Source organism: Sus scrofa, chromosome 13, assembly GCF_000003025.6.
Source record: "Sus scrofa isolate TJ Tabasco breed Duroc chromosome 13, Sscrofa11.1, whole genome shotgun sequence".
Classification (NCBI taxonomy): Eukaryota; Metazoa; Chordata; class Mammalia; order Artiodactyla; family Suidae; genus Sus; species Sus scrofa.
The window spans coordinates 40,405,787-40,419,576 of record NC_010455.5 but is presented as its reverse complement, the minus strand read 5'-3'; the positions used below and the strand labels follow the sequence as shown (position 1 = coordinate 40,419,576).

Below are 13,790 nucleotides of genomic sequence, written 5' to 3'. Positions count from 1 at the left end.
TAGTTTTGACCTGTGACATAAAGGAACTAGCCCAGGAATCAGAACAGACTTCTCTGAGATTAAAATTGCCACTGAGGGCTCTCGGGGTAGGCATGGAAGGGAGGGGAGCGTTTGGTACACAGCAGAGTCTAAGGGAAGGAGTAGACCGTAGGAGCTCATGGGGAGAGGTGAGGTCAGCAAAGTGCTCACACCCAAACCAAGCATGGTTGTGAGGGCAGTAGGGCTTTGTCCAGTGTTTGCTCTAGTCTTTCTGTCTGTCTGATATTAGCCATGCTGGCCTCATCTGGGAGAAGCAGCTGCCATCCAAGTTTCTGTCTTATGGTCATTGTTGACACCTCTTTTTCTGAGCTCAGCTGCCTGGTTCTGTGCAGGCCCAGCACCTCCACTGGGAGTTGGGGAGACTGCAGAACCAAGGGGGACATGCTGGGTTGGGGATGCTTGAAGCCTGGGTTGGCCACCCTGTCCTTGGGCTGGTTAGCTGCTCCTCCTCAGATGACACCAGCCTGTCTAATATTGGCAAGCCTGGCAAGGCTTCCAGTGGGCAGTAGCTAGCCTCTGTGAGGGGGCTCCAGCCAGCCTGGAGTCCCCTGGACAGCCCCCCTGGAAAAAGGCAGACACTTCCTGTGGGTGGTACCCTTTGCTTGCTTTGGGAGGCTCCGGGAAGTAGGGGTGGAAATGCTACTACGGTTTGCTCCCCGGGGGCATGGCCCAGGGAGGTAAAGATGCAAAAGTCCTGAGAAGGGTGCTGCCTTTGGAATCTGAATCCCAGCTCGCTTCTTTTCCAGCTATTACCCTGGGCACAATGCCTCTCTTAAGATTCCCTTATCTCAGAAAAAATGGGGACATTCCTAACTTCCTTGCAGGTTCGACTAATGTGAATTTTGAGAAAGATGATGCAGAGCACCTCTCAGGATGCCTGGCATCTAGTAGGTGAGGAATACAGGGTGGAGCTGCCATCAGAATGGAGCACTACCATGTGCCGGGTGCTCCACAAGATGCTGGGCATCTAGAAATGATCAGGCGCTATCTCAGGAGCTCAGAGTCTGTCAGCCGAAATAGTGAAGAGATGACGAGCAGAGCATGCAGGTGAGGCACGGTGAGAGAGATGTGTACAAGTTCTGTGTGATCAGTACCCACAACAGTCATCAGCATAGGCTTCCCCTCTGGAGCCTTGACTGTGTGTCTGGAATGCTGTTCTGTGATTTACATGGATGTTCTCATTTAAATATGACAACTCTGCATGGTAGGTCTTAATATCCCCATTTGACAGATGAAGAACTGAGGCCTAGGGAGGTGAGTTGACCTGGCCAAGATGTTAGAGAAAGGCTTTGTGCCTGGGCAGTCCAGCTCCAGGTTCCATTCACGCCACTGCCCCTGTTCCCACGTCCCTCCCACACACATACACTGAACAGAGAGCTACACAGGCCACAGCAGGGAGACTTCACAAAGGAGGCAGCACTCCACAGAGTGCAAGACCCCCAGGGGAGAGGCGAGGGCAGCCCTGGTGGAGAAAACTGAAGGTGGGGGTGGGGGCACTGGGAATCAACAGGAGAGCGAGGGAGAGGCTGGGAGCAGATACAGTGCTGGGCACTCGGATCATGCTACAGACACAGTTGGTTCTGTTTTAGGGGAATATTCTGGGGAAAATGTCAGAAACGGCATGGCTTCTGGTAGGAAAGTCATCAGGAGACCAATGAGAAAAAGCCAAGCAATGGCCTGAACTTTTAGGCCTCTGCAGGGGCTGAGGTGTCCAAACTTCATGAGGGATAAGGTGGGATGGGAATTTGAGTCTTTCTCACAGATGCAAGGTTTGAAATATGTGTCGGGTAGTAAGTACTATTCCAGTACAAGTGACAGAAACCACTTAGGTTTTGTCTAACGAATAAAGGACCTGGAGTTCCCTTATGGCACAGTGGGTTAAGGATCTGGCATTGTGACTACAGCAGCTCTGGTCACTGGCTCCACCCCTGGCCTGGAAACTTGTACATGCCATGGGTGCATCCAAAAAAAATTTTTTAAATAAATGACCTATATCAGCTCACATAATGGAAAAGTCCAGATGTAATTCTGACTTCAACCAAGGCTTGATCCAGGGACTCAGGTGACTTCCCCAAGACTCCATCTCTATCTCTGGGATTGTTTCCTCCATGTGGCTTTCTTCTCAGCAGCATCTCCTCACATGGTGGCAAAGATACCCATCAACATCTCCAGATCTAAGTCATCCCATCTCAGCAACCATAATAGAAAGGCAGCTCCTTTTTCCTGACAAGTCCATAAAAAGCCCCAGGAAAGCTCTCATCTTCCAGCTTGGGTTACCTGCTCATTTCTTTTTCTTTTTTTTTTTCCTTAAAAAAAATGGCTTTATTGCGATATTTACATAGCTATTCAATTTCCCAATTAAAGTGCACAATATAGTGGGGTTTGGTATATTCACAGGTATGTGGAGCGGTTACTCACTACGATTAATTTTAGAAGATTTTCATTACCTCATTTCATTGTCTTTTAGCTGTCGCCCTCCATACCCCCAGTATCCACCCTTCCACCCACCCCACCCAAGCCCCAAACAACCCAGAATCTATTTCCTGTCTCTATAGAGTTCCCTATCCTGGACTTTCACGTGAATGGAAAGTTGTATAATATGTGGACTTTTGTGACTGGCTTCTTTCACTTCCCAAGATGTTTTCAAGGTTCATCCCTCTTGTAGCCAGTGCCAGTACTTCATTCTTTTTTATTGATGAATAATATTCCATTGTATAGGTATACCACACTTTTTTTATCCATTTGCCATTATGGTCGTTTGGGTTGTTTCCATCTTTGACTACTATAAATAATGCTGATAGTTATATTCCAGTTTCTCTGTGGATGTATGTTTTATTTCTCTTGAGCATATGTCTAAAATGGGAATTGCTGGGTCCAATGGTACTAGTTAAGGATTTAGCATCATTACTGCTATGTGGCCCATGGCCTGGGGAACTTCCACATGCCATAGGTGTAGCCAAAAAAGGAACTATGTTTAATTGTTTGAGAAACTGCTAGACTGTTTTCCAAAGTGACTGCACCACTTTTTATTTCTGATCCTACCTCTGTGACCAAGAGACGGAGCACCCTCATTAGCTATACCTGGGCCGTATAGCCAGGCCTGGAGCCAGAGAATGCAGCCAGCCCCACCCAACTGCATGGAGGTGACATGGGGAGGATGGGGATCCCGAAGGTGGTCACCAGAAGAGAGAATGGATGCTGCACAGATGGCCAAAGCAACAGATAGCCACTCCATCCTAGCTCCATCCATCCTTCCTTAATTTGATTAGATACTAAGGTAATGAGGCAATATCACATGCCATTCTACTTGTGTCACCTTGGGCGATCCACTTCATCTCTCTCGGCCCAGTTTCCTCCTGAAGTTCAGAGAAAATCTGCTCCACAAGATTGTTGTGTAGTTGAAACAGAAAGGCTCAAAACTGGTAGACTAATAATAATACTTAATAGAATCGTTAATATTATTATTATTAGAACTCTTTCTCCTTCTCTGGACCCCACCCCTCCCTAGGTAAGACTTAGCTCCCAGCGCCTTCCCAAGATCCCATTGATGTCACTGTGGAGGCCACCATCTAATCAAAGAGGCCAAGCTGGCTGCCTCTGATGGAAAGGAAGAGAATTACCCACTGGGTCTGAGGTGAATTTCCTTTTGTTCCACCTGCCAAATTGATTCAGAAAGGCCAATAGCAGGCCTGCCATGGCTCAGAGGATGAACCCAGAAACTCCGGGCAGCCCCACCCTGACCCACTTAGTCCTCTCTGGTGATGCACAGCCAGGCTCTCAGCAAAGAAAAACTCTAGTGGCAGAAACTGGCCTCCTAATGTACACAAGGAGGCCCAGCAGTCTGAGGTCACCCCATCCCCTCAGCCACTGGAGGGGAGGGGAAGAGCCTGCACATTTAGCTGGATGATCTCCTCCTTTCTCCAGCTGCTCTCTCAGGCCCTGGAAGAACCCATTCCCCATTCAGAGCACACTTTTCTCCCATCCTGGAAGGATTTCTGTCTCCTGGGGAGGGGAGGTGGAGAGCACAGGGAGGCATCCTGAAGGGAGAGGGCAAGGGGCCTGTTGATTAACTATTGTCACAGAGCGCTCCCTCCCTGCTGCATACTTTGGGTGCATTCTTGCACCTCATCTTCACTGAAGTAGGGATTGTGTTGGCCACAGACAGACAAAGAGACTGAAGCAGACAGAGGGTTGTGTCTACAGTCCCATCACAGAACCCGAGGCGACTCCAAAGCCCCCAGTCTTAGCCCCCATGTTTCACAGTCACACAATGCCCAGGTCAAAGGAGGCCTCTGCAAACCTGGAGGTGCAATTATGGCTACAGCCACCATTTCCTGGGGCTTTATTGGGTGCCAGGCACTGAGCGAGGCTCCTTCAGGTGATAAGCCAGTCAGGTCAATGATAGGAAAGTCCTCCCTCTAAAAAGCCACATGGGGACTGAGGACAGGCAGCTGAGCCCTGAGGAAGGCAGAGGCCAGCAGGGATGGAGGACAGACAGGATCTTGGACACCCTTTTATCCCACAGAAAGCCTTGCTTCTCCACCACCAGGGCAGAGCCAAACCCAGGCTGGCTGAGGCTCAGGTGAGAGCGCAGCAGCACTGAGGGGCAACAGCTGTGGATGGGGTTAGCCAGTCACAGCCCCGGGCCAAATCCAGCCCCCCACCTGTTTTTATAAATTAAGTTCTATTAGAACACAGCCACGGTCATTCATTCATTCATTGACATACTGTACATGCTTTCCTGCTACAACGGCAGAGTTGGACAGTCGTGACTGAGAAGGAATTTGGGGCCCCGCAAAACTCCGAGTATTTCCTTGCTAGTGCTTTACCAAAAACTCCCAAGCCCTGGTCCAGAGGAACAGGACAAGGCAGTTAAGAGAGCGGGCTTCTGCGTTCATTTCTGCCTGTGTTTGTCTTGGATCATTTCCTCCCACTCTTACCAGCTGTAATACCTGACCTCTCTGGCCTCTGTTTCCCCAAATCCCTCATTGAGCTGCTGCAGGATTAAATTAGTTAAAATAGCAATCTCTGGCATGTATGTGTGTTTGCCTTATTCCAGGAAACACCCCGGAGTAAAAGCCCTCAGAATTGTGCGCCTCTTCATAGCTTCTCTAGCTGCACGGCTCTGCATGGCCCAGTAATTCTCCCATTGGGCAGAGCTGGAGAAAACCATTAACACCAATAAATAAAGCAGGACATAATAGAAGCAATGGCTTTATTTCCCTCTGAGATAAATGCCACTGGTACAAATTGTTTGAGCGAACTGCCTTATTGTTTATGGATTTATTCTCTGTTTATCTCCCTTTGTATTGGTGGCATGATCAATAATTGCCTGTAAATACTGGGAGTTTACGAGAAGGACCATTTAAGAGAATGAAAGGCAGCCTTTGGTTACTGTGGTGACCTCGCACAGGCCTGGGCCACAATGATCGGTGTTCAGGACAGACTGAAAGAGTGAATGGAAACTCAGGGTAGGAGTAGTTGGGTCCAAGCAGGGTTACACACAGCTGCGGGTTCTAGGAGGTTCTTAGCAATGCCCCCTCGTGTGTGTGTGTGTGTGTGTGTGTGTGTGTGTGTTTGCACACTTGTGTGCTTGTGCTTTTCCATGCAAGCCAGTGTGAGTACAATTGTCTGTCAGTATGTCGATCACATTCAGTCTCGGTGTCTCTGCATCTTTTTCGTCTTATTTGTGTCTCTACATCAGTCTTATCTCTTTCTTCCTGAGTCTGTCTCCCTGCAGCCCTGTCACTCCTGTAGTGTTTCCACCCCCGCAGCCATGCATGCAGAATTCATCCCTTGCAGTGAACCCCTTCCCACACGGGCAGAACAGAAAGAAGCCTGGGAAGAACAAATGCTTCCCCCACCCCACACCACATCTTTGGTGAGGAGAGTTAGTCCGCAGAATTTCCAGGGATGATGAGGAAAACGGCCTGGGTTGGAATTTTCCAAAGATGCTAGTTATATTCCGCAGCCTAACTCCTCCAGAGTTCAACTTGAGGGGAAAACGTCGAGTGTGGAGTAATACAGAAGGAACCCTTTAGTTGGAGGGAGCAACCCTTTTTTTCCCCTCCTTTGTTTTCTTCCCCAAACAGAAAGCCTCTCACTCCCTTCTGACAACACTCGGTGCATACCTATTATGTGCCTTGGCTATGTGGATGAAGATGGCATTCAAGGGCCCCTGACGGGTAACCAGCCCCCAAAATCCAGGCTGACCATGAAGCATGATAAGGCGCCTTAATGGAAGGATTCTTGGAGGAAGGACCAGGAGCCAGGGCTCAGGGAAGTGCTATCTCCTTCAAATTCAACAGAGGTTCCATCACTGGCCCTGTGCCCACCTCACTGCCCTCAGAACAAAGCCCAAGGTCATTACCCCAGTCCTTAGGGCCCTAATGATTCAGTTCATTAGATTCCACCCTCACTTTGGTCTCTACCATCAGAGTATGATGTTCTGCCTCTCCTCTGAGCCTCTGCACATGCTGTTCCCTCTGCCTGGGCCACTGTCCAGGAGAACTTCACCTGCCTAAATGTCACTTCCTCCAGAAGTCTTCTCTAACATCCCCCCAAGCCAGGAGGCCCTACCAAAGTATTCTCCACCAGCACATATGTCCCACTGCACCGTAGCATCCATAGACTTGTCCCTTCCCCCTTACACTTGTGTCTCTCACAGGGAAGAAGCTTGTTGGTTCTCTGCTCTACCCCAGCCCCCTCATTCTCTGCAGAGTGATGGCACAGAGGAGAGTCTCAGGAAATATTGTAGGATGAATAATTGAGTTGAATTGTTTTAAAAAGATGTCACAGAGGTCCCCAGTTAACCCCTGATGGGCTCAGACCTGCTCAGCCCTTGATGGTGTGATGTCTCAGGCTTGTCGGGGGGGTGGAGGGGGGCATCTTTGGCCACACCCATTATGCTTCCCCTGATTCCTACACGCTGATGCCCAAACCTCCACTGCACACTGAGAAGCCCCCAGGGTGGGGAAGATAAATTGGGCATGCCCCTCTTGAAAGGTGGGGAAGAGTCTGGGCCTCTTCTGTCCTCAGCCAGAACGAGGGTAGTGCCTGCTTCTCCAGAGGTGGCATGGGCAGGCATCACAAAGGCGCTGCACTGATCATCATATCTGCCATGGCTTCGCCTAACATTCATTTGCCTAAAGGAAGGAAACTGGAGCCCTCAGTGGCACTTAATCATGGTCCCTGGCTCCAGGACATTTTCTTAGGGTGGAATCATCCTTTGAATTTAAATTAAAATGCCTACTTTTTCAGAGGCAAGTCTTATTCCTACACACACAGAACTCCCTCGTGTCCGCCACTTTTCCTCATGAGGATGCCAGAGGACGGGTCACCCAGTGTTTTCACCCTCTGCAATTTGCTGTCAGGCTATGAATCCCAGCATGTTCCTCATCCTCTTCAAGCCTCAGCTTCCTCCTCCAGAAAGGGGAGATAACAGTGTACCCAACTCACAGGGTTGCTATGGGGATTTGGCAGGACAGATGTGCGAAGTCTTCCCCCAAATCCAGGTGCGTGGTGAGCACTTGACAAATGGTAACTCTTTTTATCATTTTATGGAGAATTTATTATTTTTCATTAATTGCTAAAACAAGCTTTACTCAAGAGATCACCCATAAAACAGTCTGATCTTCTCCTGATAGATGTGCACAGAGGGGATCCCCGGGGACTGGAGAAAGGAGAAAAGTGGGAAAAGAATCTCCCAGGAAGAGGTGGAGGTGGCTGGATGAGGGCTTGCCCTACTGGGGGTGGAATCACACAGGTTGTCGCCCCCAGTGAAGGTGAGGGGGTTTCCCAGGTGGGAAGACCCAGAGGGGCCTGGCAGGAGAGTCAAAGACCCCACCCCACTGTCACCCCACCATCCACAGGCCAGCTAGTTCTTCGGGGAGCCCGTGGTCAGAAGTGGGGAGAAGGGTGATGCTATAGGAAGACATGGGCCCAGGAACATAAAACCCAAGAGACAGGAAGGAAGGACAGGTCAGTTTGATGCTGTTTTGAGTTGGTTTCCACAGAGGCAGACCCTAAGAAAAAGAGACTAGAGAAAGTAGCTTCTTTGGGATGTGAGCCAGATGGGGAAGTGAGACAGGGAAGGGAAGGGCTCTATAGAGGGTGTCATATCCAGCAGATTACTGTGGGCAACTGAGGCCTGATCCCCATGCTGGAGTCTGGGCAACAGAGCAGAACACCCCTCAGAGCAGACCTGCCATGTCAGTCAGTTCCAGCAACTGTAATCAAGCAGGCTGGGCGGCATAAACCACAGGAATGCCTTCTCTCCAGTTCTAGGCTGGATGTCTGAGATCAAGGTGACAGCAGGGCCAGGCATCTGGGAAGATGCTGGGGAAGGAGGAGGAAGCCTCTCTACTAATCCGGTAGTTCCATGGCTTGTGACAGCATAACTCCTGTCTTCCTGTGGCATTCTCTGTGTGTCTCTGTGTCCCGAAGTCCCCTTTTAAGAAGGACACCAGTCATATTGGATTGGGCCCCACCCTACTGACCTCATTTAAACCAAATTCCATTTCCAAATAAGGTCATATTCTCAGATACTGCTAGGGGGTTAGTACCTCATGCGAATTTTCAGGGGACATAATTCAGTCACCTGTGTGGATATGAGAAAGCTAAAGCGTTATCCTCAAATTCTCAGCCATACCAGCTAAAGACTCTTTCAGGAGCATTAATTCCCTGCCTCTTCCAACCTGTCCCCAGATGGGCCAAGAGAAAGCCCTCAGGTGGGGTGACACAGGTTCTGCGGTAGAACACTAAGAGTATGTCCTAAAATGGTGAGTGTCTGCTATTTTCTACTTCAGAACACCTGTAGGATAGGAGTGGGATAGATTGCTTCTACCTAAAGTGCTAGATTGAAATGGTACTGAGGCCATGACCATGATGGGTTGTCAATGTCTGCCATGGGCACAAGAGGACCAAGAGGCAGCATACATGCCATGGGTTTGCCATTTCTTCTCCCAGCAGTATCTAAATTGGTTTTTCTTGCTTTGTGGACACTAAGGATATGGAATTTGAGCCGTACAAACATGTCTGATTTCATTGTGCTTTGCCTAATTGCATTTTGCAAATACTGTATTTTTTACAAATTGAAGGTTTGTGGCAACACTTTGTCAAGTCTTTCAGTGCCATTTTTCCAACAGCATTTACTCACTTCCTGTCTCTGTGTCACATTTTGGACATTTGCAATATTTGAAACTTAGGCATCATGATTAGATTTACTTTGTTGACCTGTGATCAGTGATTTTTGATGTTTTTAAATCTAATTACGTTAGATTTAATTGATATTTTCAGGACATTTTAATAAAAAATAGAATACACATTCTTTTCAAGGGCACAGGGAACACTGTCTAGGATTGACCTCAATAAATCTAAGAATATAGAAATTATTTCAAACATCTTCTCTGACCACAATGGCGTGAAACTAGAAATCAGCCACAGGAAAAAAAAAAAAGAGAAAAACACAACCACATGGAGAGTGAGTAACATGCTACTGAAAAAAAACCAACAGGGAGTTCCCATCGTGGTGCAGCAGAAATGAATCTGACTAGGAACCATGAGTTTGCCGGTTCAATCCCTGACATCACTCAGTGGGTTAAAGATCTGACATTGCTGTGAGCTGTGGTGTAGGTCGCAGACAAGGCTCGGATCCCATGTTGCTGTGGCTATGGCATAGGCTGGCAGCTGCACCTCTGATTCGATCCCTAGCACAGGAACCTCCATATGCCACAGGTGCAGCCCAAAAAGCAAAATCAATAAGCTAATTAATTAAATTAAATTAAAATTAAATTTATTGATGTTTGGGGGGGGTTTTTTGTGGTTTGTTTTTGTTTGTTTGTTTTTTATCTCTTCTATGGCCGCACCCGCAGCATATGGAGGTTCCCTGGCTAGGGGTCTAATCGGAGCTGTAGCCCCTGGCCTACGCCACAGCCACAGCAACTCAGGATCCGAGCTGCATCTGTGACCTACACCACAGCTCATGGCAATGTCGGATCCCTAACCCACTGAGTGATGCCAGGGATTGAACCTGAAACCTCATGGTTCCTAGTCAGATTTGTTAACCACTGAGCCATGACAGGAACTCCCAAAATAAAATTAAATTTAAAAAAACAATGAGTCAACAAGGAAAACAAAAAGGAAATTAAAAAATACCTTGAACACATGAAAAGATGTTCAGCGTCACTCATTATTAGAGAAATGCAAATCAAAACCACTATGAGGTACCACCTTACACCAGCCAGAATGGCCATCATCCAAAAGTCTACAAACAAGAAGTGCTAGAGAGGGTGTGGAGAAAAAGGACCCCAGTACACTGTTGGTGGGATTGTCAGTTGGTGCAACCACTGTGGAAAACAGGATGGAGATTCCTCAGAAAACTAAACATAGAACTACCATTTGATCCAGCAATCCCACTCCTGGGCATCTATCCAGAGAAAACCACTACTCGCAAAGACACATGTACTCCGATGTTCATTGCAGCACTATTTACAATAGCCAAGACATGGAAACAACCTAAATGTCCATCGACAGAGGAGTGGATCAAGAAGATGTGGTACATATACACAGTGGAATATTACTCAGCCATCAAAAAGAATGAAATACCAGCATTTTTAGCAACATGGATGGACCTAGAAACTATCATACTAAGTGAAGTCAGCCATACAATGAGACACCAACATCAAATGCTTTCACTGACATGTGGAATCTGAAAAAAGGACAGATGGAACTTCTTTGCAGAACAGATGCTGACTCACAGACATTGAAAAACTTACAGTCTCCGGAGGAGACAGTTTGGGGGGTGGGGGGATGTGCTTGGGCTGTGAGATGGAAATCCTGTGAAATCAGATTGTTATGATCATTATACAACTACAGATGTGATAAACTCATTTGAGTAATTTAAAAAAATGAAAAAAAAATGCCTTGAGACAAATGACAATGAAAACACAACCATTCAAAATCTATGGGATGCCACAAAAGCAGTTCTTAGAAGGACATTTGTAGTGATACAGGCCTTCCTCAAAAACAAAAATAATCTCAAACAACCTAACCTACCACCTAAAAGAATTAAAAAAAGACGAACAGGAGTTCCCACTGTGGCTCAGCGGAAACAAATCTGACTAGGAACCATGCGGTTGCGGGTTCGATCCCTGGCCTCGTTCAGTGGGTTAAGGATCCAGTGTTGCCGTGAGCTGTGGTGTAGGTTGCAGACGTGGCCTGGATCCCGAGTTGCTGTGGCTCTGGTGTAAGCTGGCAGCTGTAGCTCCTATTAGACCCCTAGCCTGGGAATGTCCATATGCCATGGGCACGGCCCTAGAAAAGACAAAAAGACAAAAAAAAAAAAGAACAAAAAAACCTAAAATCAGCAGAAGGAAGGAAATAATAAATTATAATAAACCTAATGTTAGGGAAGGAATAAAGAAAAAGGTATTTTGGAGTTCTCATCATGGCACAGTGGAAACGAATCCGACTAGGAACAATGAGGTTGTGGGTTCGATCCCTGGCCTCTCAGTGGGTTAAGGATCTGGCTTGCCATGACCTGTGGTATAGGTCGCAAGCATTGCTTGGATCCTGCATTGCTGTGGCTGTGGTATAAGCCAGCAACTACATCTCTGATTCGACCCCTAGCCTGGGAACCTGCATATGCTGCAAGTGCAGCCCTAAAAAGCAAAAAAATAAGAAAAAAAGAAATAGAGATTTTTAAAACAATAAAAAAAAAATCAATAAAACCAAAAGCGAATTATCTGAAAGGGTAAACAAAACTGGCAAACTTCTGGCCAGACTCACCAAGAAAAAAAGAAAGAGAACCCAAATAGACAAAATAAAAAATAAAAAAGGAGAAAACTGATACTGCAGAAATACAAAAACCATAAGAGAATACTCTGAACAATTATATGCCAATGAATTTGATGACCTAAAAGAAATGGACAACTTTCTAGAAACATACACCCCACCAAAACTGAATCAAGAAGAAAGAGATAGTTTGAACAGACTGATCACTAGAAATGTAATTTAATATGCTATTTAAAAAAATTTAAACTCCTAAAAAGCAAAAGTCCTGGACCAGATGGCTTCACAGGCAAATTCTACCAAACATACAAAGAACTTATACCTATACCTCTTAAACTCCTCAAAAAGATTGAAGAAGAAGGAACACTCTCAAAGACATTCTATGAAGCTACCATTACCCTAATACCAAAACCAGATGAAGATACTACCAAAAAAGCAAATTATGGGCCAATATCTTTGATGAATATGGATGCAAAAATTCTCAACAAAATTTTAGCAAATCGAATCCAACAATACATAAAAAAGATCCTACACCACAACCAAATGGGATTCATCCCAAGTTCACAAAGATGGTTCAATATATGGAAATCAATCGATGTAATACACCACAATAACAAAAGTCAAAAAGCACATGATCATCTCAATGGGTGCAAAAAGAGCACTCAACAAATCCAACATCCATTCATGATGAAAACTCACCAAAGTGGGTATAGAAGGAACATATCTCAGCATAATAAAAGCATTAATGACAAATCCACAGCCAATATAATACTCAACAGAGAAAAGCTGAAAGCTTTCCCACTCAAATCTGGAACAAGACAAGGATGCCCACTCTCACCAGTGTTATTCAAGTGGAAATATTTGAAGTCCTAGTATGGAAGTCCTAGCCATAGGAATCGGATGGAAAAAGAAAAGAAAAGAAATATATCCAGATTGGAAGAGAAGAGGTAGAACTGTCACTGCAGATGACATGATATTCTATGTAGAAAAACCTAAGGACTCCACACAAAATCTACTCAATCTGATCAACAAATACAGCAAAGTAGCAAGATACAATATTAACTTTCAGAAATAAGTTGCATTTCTGTATACTAACAATGAAATATTGTAAAGGAATATTTAAAATATCTTTTTTTAAAAATCACACCAAATATAGAATAAAATAGGATAAAATACCTTGGAATAAACCTGACCAAGGAGGTGAAAGACTTATATGCTGAGAACTATAAAACATTAAACAAGGAAATTAAAGAGGATTCAAAGAAATGGAGATACCCCATGCTCCTGGGTTGGAAGAATTAATATCACTAAAATGGCCATACTACTCAAAGCAGTGTACAGATTTAATGCAATCCCTATCAAATTACCCATGACATTTTTCACAGAATTAGAACAAATAATCCAAAATTTTATCTGAACCATAAAAGGGCCAGAATTCCAAAACAATCCTGAGGGGAAGAAAAGCAAGAGGCATAACTCTCCCAGACTTCAGACAATATTACAAAGTCACAGTAATCAAGATAGCATGGTACAGGTATAAAAACAGACATATGGATCAATGGAACAGAATAGAGAACCCAGAAATAACCCCAGACACCTACGGTCAACTGATCTTCAACAGAGGAAGCAAGAATATAAAATGGGGAAAATGTGGTTTCTTCAACAAGTGGTGCTGGAAAAACTGGACAGCTGCATGTAAATCAATGAAACTAGAACACACCCTCACAGCATGCACAAAAATAAATTCAAAATGGCTTAAAGACTTATACATAAGACAGCATCAAACTCCTAGAAGAGAACATAAGCAAAACATTCTCTGACAACAACCATACAAATGTTTTTTTAGGTCAGTTTCCCAGACAATAGAAATAAAATAAAAATAAACAAATGGATCCTAATCAAACTTACAAGCTTTCGTATAGCAAAGGAAACAATTTTTTTTTAAATGAAGAGGTGGGAGT

The 13,790-nt window shown here is 45.5% G+C and overlaps 1 protein-coding gene across 5 annotated transcripts in view; it reads left to right on the top strand.

Moving 5' to 3' along the window:
• FAM3D (family with sequence similarity 3 member D) overlaps window positions 1–13,790 on the top strand; it is an 80,522-nt gene that overhangs the window by 36,481 nt on the left and 30,251 nt on the right. The gene's annotated exons all lie outside the window — the stretch shown is intronic.